Source organism: Coregonus clupeaformis, chromosome 20, assembly GCF_020615455.1.
Source record: "Coregonus clupeaformis isolate EN_2021a chromosome 20, ASM2061545v1, whole genome shotgun sequence".
In the NCBI taxonomy this organism is placed as follows: Eukaryota; Metazoa; Chordata; class Actinopteri; order Salmoniformes; family Salmonidae; genus Coregonus; species Coregonus clupeaformis.
The window spans coordinates 5,332,729-5,342,239 of record NC_059211.1 but is presented as its reverse complement, the minus strand read 5'-3'; positions in this window follow the sequence as shown (position 1 = coordinate 5,342,239).

The following is a 9,511-nucleotide window of genomic DNA, read 5'->3' as shown; positions in this document are numbered from 1 at the left end:
TCGCATGAAGAAAAGAAGGAGATACCGGGGGCGAAGATCAGGGTGCCTTGTGAGAATTCGTCGGCGAGTGGGTAACCCGCCTCAACCATCCGTTCTCTTGGCCAACGTGCAATCACTGGAGAATAAACTGGATGAGCTCCGTTAGAGACTATCCTACCAACGGGACATCACCACAAACCGACGCTGGCACTAAGACCGCACTCAACGAGCTGTATAAGGCCATAAGCAAACAAGAAAATGCTCATCAAGAAGCAGCACTCCTAGTGGCCGGGGACTTTAATGCAGGCAAACTTACATCCGTTTTACCTCATTTCTACCAGCATGTCACGTGCAACCAGAGTAAAAAAAACTCTAGACCACCTTTACCCCACACACAGAGACGCGTACAAAGCTCTCCCTCGCCCTCCATTTGGCAAATCTGACCATAATTCTATCCTCCTGATTCCTGCTTACAAGCAAAAACTAAAGCAGGAAATACCAGTGACTTGCTCAATATGGAAGTGGTCAGATGACGCGGATGCTATGCTACAGCACTGTTTTGCTAGCACAGACTGGAATATGTTCCGGGATTCATCCAATGGCATTGAGGAGTATACCACCTCAGTCACCGGCTTCATCAATAAGTGCATCGACGACGTCATATCGACGACGTGACCATACGTACATATCCCAACCAGAAGTCATGGATTACAGGCAACATCCGCACCGAGCTAAAGGCTAGAGCTGTCGCTTTCAAGGAGCGGGACACTAATCCGGACGCTTATAAGAAATCCCGCTATGCCCTCAGACGAACCATTAAACAGGCAAAGTGTCAATACAGAACTAAGATTGAATCCTACTACACCGGCTCTGACATTCGTCGGATGTGGCAGGGCTTGCAAACTATTACGGACTACAAAGGGAAACCCAGCCGTGAGCTTCCCAGTGACGCGAGCCTACCAGACGGGCTAAATGCCTTTTATGCTCGCTTCGAGGCAAGCAACACTGAAGCATGCATGAGAGCACCAGCTGTTCCGGACGACTGTGTGATCACGCTCTCCGTAGCCGATGTGAGCAAGACCTTTAAACAGGTCAACATTCACAAGGCCGCGAGGCCGCGAGGCCAGATGGATTACCAGGACGTGTACTCAGAGCATGCGCGGACCAACTGGGAAGTGTCTTCACTGACATTTTCAACCTCTCCATGACCATCTGTAATACCTACCTGTTTCAAGCAGACAACCATAGCCCTATTTGTAAGTCGCTCTAGATAAGAGCGTCTGCTAAATGACGTAAATGTAAATGTAAATAGTCCCTGTGCCCAAGAAAGCGAAGGTAACCTGCCTAAATGACTACCGCCCCGTAGCACTCACGTCGGTAGCCATGAAGTGCTTTGAAAGGCTGGTCATGGCTCACATCCATACCATCATCCCGGAAACTCTAGACCCACTCCAATTTGCATACCGCCCCAACAGATCCGCAGATGAAGCAATCTCAATTGCACTCCATACTGACCTTTCCCACCTGGACAAAAGGAACACCTATGTGAGAATGCTGTTCATTGACTACAGCTCAGCGTTCAACACCATAGTGCCCACAAAGTTCATCACTAAGCTAAGGACCCTGTGACTAAACACCTCCCTCTACAACTGGATCCTGGACTTCATGACGGGCCGCCCCCAGGTGGTAAGGGTTGGCAACAACACATCTGCCACGCTGATCCTCAACACGGGGGCCCCTCAGGGGTGCGTGCTTAGTCCCCTCCTGTACTCCCTGTTCACCCACGACTGCGTGGTCAAGCACGACTTTAACACCATCATTAAGTTTGCTGACGACACAACGGTGGTAGACCTGATCACCGACAACGATGAGACAGCCTATAGGGAGGAGGTCAGAGACCTGGCAGTGTGGTTTCAGGACAACAACCTCTCCATCAACATGAGCAAGACAAAGGAGTTGATCGTTGACTACAGGAAAAGGAGGGCCGAACACGCCCCCATTCACATCGATGGGGCTGTAGTGGAGCAGGTAAAGAGTTTCAAGTTCCTTGGTGTCCACATCACCAACAAACTGTCATGGTCCAAACACACCAATAAAGTTGTGAAGAGGGCACGACAATACATTTCCACCTCAGGATACTGAATAGATTTGGCATGGGTACGCAGATCCTCAAAAAGTTCTACAGCTGCACCATCGAGCGCATCCTGACTGGTTGCATTACCGCCTGGTATGGCAACTGCTCGGCATCTGACCGTAAGGCACTACAGAGAGTAGTGTGTACGGCCCAGTACATCACTGGGGCCAAGCTTCCTGCCATCCAGGACCTATATACTCGGCGGTGTCAGAGGAAGGCCCAAAAAATTGTCAAAGACTCCAGTCACCCAAGTCATAGACTGTTCTCTCTGCTACCGCACGGCAAGTGGTACCGGAGCGCTAAGTCTAGGTCCAAAAGGCTCCTTGACAGCTTCTACCCCCAAGCCATAAGACTGCTGAACAATTAATCAAATGACCACCCGGACTATTTGCATTGACACCCCCCACCCCCCTTTTTTTTACACTGCTGCTACTCACTGTTTATTATCTACCCCAATCTACATGTATAAATGACCTCGACTAACCTGTACCCCCACACATTGACTCGGTACCGGTACCCCCTGTATATAGCCTCATTATTATTATTTTATAGTGTTACTTTTTTATTTTTTATTTTTTTTACTTTAGTTTACTTAGTAAATATTTTCTTAAATCTATTTTCTTAAAACTGCATTGTTGGTTAAGGGCTTGTAAGTAAGCATTTCACGGTAAGGTTGAATTCGGCGCATGTGACAAATAAAATGTGATTCGATTATTTCATATTTAAGGTCATTTAATTGTCATCAAAAGACACAGAAAGGTTCTTTACTACTGTGTCGTATTGCAACAGAAAATGAAAATCATTTTTTCTTCCTGTTTCCATCAGTTTTCTTGGTTGGTTCAGACAGTACATAGGGGATGCAATGGCGATGATCTTAGGTAGATTATAAGTAGAGGCTCTTCCAATGTCTCAGTCACTTCCCTGTTTAATCAGACAAAAATATCACTCTCTCATCTTCTTGGTAGTGAGCACACCACACCACAATACAGCTCAGATCGTATATGCACCACCACAAGGCCGTCAACTCAGCTCATCAGAAAACATGAAAACCGTATGGCAGATTGGACAGTAGGATATTCTCCCTCTCAATGCATTGGCCAGTGCAGTAATCGTTATGCTGGCCATTTGGGTTAGCCAGCAGCAACACTATGATCTAGCAATCTAGAGCTTTGTAAGAAACTCATAACTGTATCAGGCTGAATCTATCCCTCCTGTCTCAGTGTCCAGTGTGAATGGGAAACCAATCCAATCTCCTAAAGTGTCATGGAGGTTGAGACCCTGGGTTAGTGGGGAGGGGAGGGGGAGATTGGTCACACACACACACACACACACACACACACACACACACACACACACACACACAGGCAGACAAACACATCTTTCTCCTTCCAGATTGGGAGCATGGTGACAAGGTGATCAACAGGGCTCAATCCGGAAACTGGAGCTGTTCCCAGAGCCAAAACAGACAAGGGGGAAGAAAAGCCAACATCTCACCTCCCTGAGGACTGATTACAACAAGGCTAGCAAGACGACAGAGCTAAAGAACCATGCAAGAAGAGAGAGAGCAGAGAATGGCAGAGAGTGATAGAAAGATGGATCGGAGAAGTTTGCAATTGGATATGGAGAGGTTTGTTTTACCAGGAAGCTTGTATATAATAATCATGTGATCCTCTTACTGGATGATAATAGTGTGTCCTCTCAGACGGGAAACTGGAGACGGAAGAGCCGTAATGGGGCATTAACTCGCCCCAACCAGTTCTTCTCAGTCACATAAAGGTACATACGGGCGACATTATGGGGATCAGAGCTCACATCATGGTTTCCTGACTCAGCATGACTTCTTATGCATCTGCGACCTTTGGTTTCTTAAATCATGTTTGACGACAATCGATGCTTGTTAGAAATCGAAGCCATTCGCAATACAGCTAAACCCATCATTACAAGTCATGCAACATCTAATTTCACCTAATTTGAAGAAGTTAAGGAATTAAAGAAAGGTTGTACATTAAAAGTTGTTTGGGAGGACGAAACAACACCAGCTTCTGGGTCCAGTTTTAATTATGCATGTTGGTGCCATTCGTCTGCCAAGCTCACAGACCATCAATAAAAACAGAGATGCCGTGATTAATGCTTTGCATTCTTCAGCATTATTATCATCATCAGTATTTTCTCCAAGTGCGACCATTTTCCCTGACAGTCTCGTGCCAGCTTAGGTGCTCATAACTCACATTCAAGGTTGATATCGCCTTAAATCAAATGCATCAAGTTTCCATCTTAAAACTTCAAACGATAATGGCCGCTGTGTTTATATGGGGTCTTCATCAGTGAGGTTGTCCTCAAAAGAGACAACAAAGCATCACTTTCTGAAGCGAATGACACTGAGATCTCTCCCTCTCTATTTCTCTCTCCCCTTTCTCTCCCTCTTTATCTCTCTCTCTCTCTCCATTGAGGTGGGAGGTTAAATACGGTTAGAGAGATGTAGACCTCAAAAGGTAACATTAATATTCTCACAACGTTTGAAGTGACAAAGACCATCAGAGTTGCTGCTGTGAGACCCTGATATAAATGACAGCACAGAAACAATTACTTTTTTATAACCAAAGAAATACCTTTACCAATAATTCGCTTTGAGAGATACACTGATAGCCCTAACATGAATGTAATTCCACCATAATCTGTAATGGCTTCAACAGAAACGTTAATCAATAACCGCTTAGACAGGTGTCCATTAATTCATGACCAACAACGCAGCTATCACAGATCACACTCCCAGACACAGTCTCCATTTACGCCTGATCAATGTGTTAATATGAGATGATTTACCAATCAATGGGAGTGTATGACCAGGAGAACGCTCCATCCTGTATATGTGTGTGTGTGAAGTCCTCACAATGATAGTAAAACAATAAATATTACACTTAGGGTTAGGGTTAGAATTAGGGTTAGTGTTAGGCGTTTGGGGTTAAGATTGGGGTTAAGGATAGGTTAAGGTTAGGGAAAATAGGATTTTGAATGGGAATCAATTGTTTGGTCCCCACAAGGATAGTAAAACAAACTTGTGTGTGTGTGTGTGTGTCAGATGAATGGGTGTGAAACCTTACAATTATCATCACTGGGTTACTCAAGCCTTTCGATGGAAAGGATTAGATGATGAATGGTGAATGGAGGATTTGAAAGAGCTGGTGGGAGTGAGAGAAAGAGGAGGAGAGGAGTGGGAGAAAGGAGGGCAGGCTGACCTTGAGTTGAAGAGCACTTCAATGGTTGTGAAGTCATTTGTCATTTGACAAAAGGAGGAGAAGTGTAAGGGTTGGTGTGAGGTGTGACCCAGGTGCGGTGCAGGATAGACAGTAGGTAATAGGCAGAGATGGTGAAACAAGGACCTTTACTGGTGGTCCCAAAACCAGGATACAATATAACGGACTTGTCACGATAAAATACGGATCAGGATGCCCTAGGACCGGGGCCGATGTAAAGCGGCGCTTAAGCGCATCAAATGCGTTCCCCGCTTCCGGGGTCCAGGCGAAGGAGCGCACACTTGTCTGAGTGAGGGCTGTCGGGGGAGCGGCTAGGTAGCTACAATTGCGAATAAATCGCCTATAAAAATGAGCGAACCCTAATAACCGCTGTAGTTGCGTGAGAGATGAGGGCTGGTGCTAATCCAGTACCGCACTGACCTTGGCTGGGTCCATCCGTAGGTCCCCCTGGGTGACGATGTACCCCAGGAAGGAGACTGTCTCTGCGTGGAACACGCACTTCTCCGCCTTGACGTAGAGCTGGTGACGGAGAAGGCATTGGAGGACCTGCAGAACATGATGCTGGTGTTCACTCATGTCCTTAGAGAATATTAGGATGTCATCCAAATACACGAAGACGCTGTAGTCGAGGAGGTTCCGGAGCACGTCATTGACCAACGCCTGGAGCACCGCAAGCGCATTGGCTAGACCGAACAGCATGACTTGGTATTCGTAATGTCCACTGGGTGTGTTAAAAGCAGTCTTCCACTCATCCCCCTCCTGAATCCTCACCAGGTTGTAGGCATTGCATAAGTCCAGCTTGGTGAAGACCCGGGCTCCCTGCAACGACTCGAATGCAGGGGGAGTAGGTAGCGGTTCTTAACCGTGATGTTGTTGAGCGCCCGGTAATCAATGCACGGCCGCTGCCCACTGTCCTTTTTCCCCACGAAGACGAAGCCCGTGCCCGCGGGTGAGGTAGAGGGACGGATGTGACCCTCAACGAGTGCTTAGTCGATATACTCCCCTGCAGCCCTCTGGATGTCCGACATACCTCTGCGGAGGTGGTAGGCGGGGTCCCTGTGTTGCCAATGCGCTCCGATACTGTGCTGCCTCCGCTGGGTCCATATTGGCTCAGTTTTCTGTAAGGGTTGGTGTGAGGTGTGACCCAGGTGCGGTGCAGGATAGACAGTAGGCAGTAGGCAGAGATGGTGAAACAAGGACCTTTACTGGTGGTCCCAAAACCAGGATACAATATAACGGACTTGTCACGATAAAATAAAAGAGGAGCAAATTGGTCTCCAAAAACAGGCTGACAGCAAACATAAGAAATACTAACTACTACTGAAAACAACTAATGAAACAGGGAGAACACTTTTCAAGTACCTGTACATTGGTCTCCGATCAGACACTGAGTAGTACTGCTGGACATAGAGAAACTAACAGAGAAAACTGAGCAAGGGAACACAGGGAAGTGAGGGCATAAATACACCGGTGACCAGGTAAACACAGGTGACACCAATAGGATACTGATTAGTCCAGACTGTGAGTGAGGAGGATGACACCTAGTGGGTCGCTCCGGAACTGCGACCCCCTCCTGTAACAGAGAAGGTCCTAGAGGGGATTTTGGTACCTCAGGTTGTAATGGTGTGATGTCACCATTGCTGAGCCAAAGGGCTATTTTTAGGTAGGTGCGCACACACACACCCGCACACACACAAACGCACACATTTGGAGCCAGTGGACGGGCAGGCAGCCTATCTCAGCTTTCATCCACACTGGATGGGAGAACAGCCAGCCCCGTGTTCACACTCATTCACAGAATGTCCCCGACGATCCCCACCCTGCGAACATGAGGACCCATTTACCACAGAGAAACAGCTGCTTCTCCTCTCCTCTCTCACACGCACACACTCTTTCTCCCACTCTCACACGCACACACTCTTTCTCCCTCTCTCACACACACACATACACATCACACACGCACATCACACACACACACACACACACACACACACACACACACACACATATCGCCCACACACACACTGAAGAGGTTTGTCCTTAGGTGTTAATCAGTACAGGCCCCTTCAACCAGAAAAGGTTCAATGTTTTGAGCACAAGGTCATGGTAAGACATAATTGCCCCCTGTATAATAGACGTATAATAGAGTTATGTCACCATTTTGAGGGTTATGATTGAGTTAAACATGATCTTGTAATAAAAACATTGAAAATGCATTTGATATGGCTGGGTGGGTGGGTTATACCCAGCAACATTGAGAGACGAATTTGAATCAGCATCTCTGAAATTGAGCTGACAGTCATTTACCTGCGTGGGGTGTACTCATGGATGCCAAGGGAAGCCAGGCTTCCCCAAAAATGGACCAAGAAAAAAAGTGCTTCATAATTTCCCTTCAATTCGCAAGAGGCTGAATGTATCTCACCAGAAAAAGCATCAGAGCGAGCGAAACAGCGACCCTCTGTCACTGTATGTGAAGCCCATGTATCTGATGCTGTCTGGTCAAAAATAATATGATATTGTTGCCGCCCGTAGCATTGAATACAAGGGAAGCCAGCGAGCATTTGGCCTCCCTTGATAAAAATAAATAAAAATAATCGCCAATCAGCATTGAGCTAAACTGAGTGAGCTCAACTGTGAATGGTCCTAGCGTACCCCAATCACATCACACCAAAAGCCAAACGTCATTTACAGATATTTTTTTAATTGTTCCATCTAGTTGTCTAGCTAGCTAGCTAAAATTGGCCCTTTTTAAATTAGCCATGGATGGAGTTAGGGATTTGGACTTGTGGTTTTACTTAATTCTCTGTACTGGCCAATGATTATAACGGTGATTCTGATCCAACCATAAATCCATACATTGTGCCCCTGGCCTGAAAGGAAGGAAGTTCAACATGTAGCTAGATGTAGTAGGCTAATGTTAACTAACTGGCCTGGCTTTTTAGCCAGGTAGTCTCGGACAACAAAAACTAAAAGCGTGTACTGTATGACAGAGTCATAGACCGTTTAGGCAACATGAAAGAGGAGGATGGCATTGGCGTTTCTCTACAAGTAGGGTGAGTCAACATGTTTTTTCTACTTGCATGCACACATGCAAACTGGACTTCACCAGACAGAGCTTACTCCCCGGTTTTGTGATGAAACAAAGGTGTGGTTGAATTTATTCTGCCACTGTGTCTTCTTATTGTCTCGGCCTTAGGCCTATATATCAAGGTCGCAAGACATATGAACTAACAGGTTATAGAGCAAACCATGCAATTAGGTTGTAATATGGCATTTGTTTCTGCCTTGGCTTCACCAGTGATTTTACCCACTCACCACTACTGCTGAATGGTACTGGAATAGTGGAGGCAGCACCTGTTTTCTTTGTGACTTGCAGTAATTCTCAGTGGTTCTAAATCAATAGTTGTTTAGTAGTCCGAAAATGTCGGAAACATTACCTTGCTTGACCATGCTGTAGGTCATGTAACTGTTTGTTACATGCAATATGTTTTGTGGACTTCACCGGACAGATGTTGCTGTCCGGTTTTGTGATGAAACAAAGGTGTGGTTGAATTTATTCTGCCACTGTGTCTTCTTATTGTCTCGGCCTTAGGCCTACATATCACGGTGTCAAGGCATATGAACTAACAGGTTATAGAGCAAACAACACAATTAGGTTGTAATCTGGCATTATTTTCTTGGCTTGTCTTCTCCAGTGATTTTACCCACGCACCGCTAATAATCAAACTATTTGCATTCCAGCGGAAGTCATTAATTGTCAATGGAGCAGTACGCAAAGCTACGTCGGGGGTGCCGCACTACTCTGCGGTGCGTTCTGTGTACCGCATGCGTTCAATATTTTCAACTCGTGCATTGCTTTACCGTGCGGTGGAACAAACAGAAGTACAGTCATAGACTCCAACTAGCTAGCTTTTAGCTAGTTGAAAAGTGAAGCATGTGATTCAAGTATGGAGAATGCGGGCTAGACATCTGGCAAAACAAATTGCATATGCATCTGGTGGACATCACATCAGGCATTATAGACCAAGCTCCTTGTAAAGAGAGGGGAGAATGTCAAGTGACATTTCACATCACATCAAAGCTACATGATAGAGGAGGTATTTCAAACAGATACAAAAGAGGGTTTTTTATATTCAAAATAGCT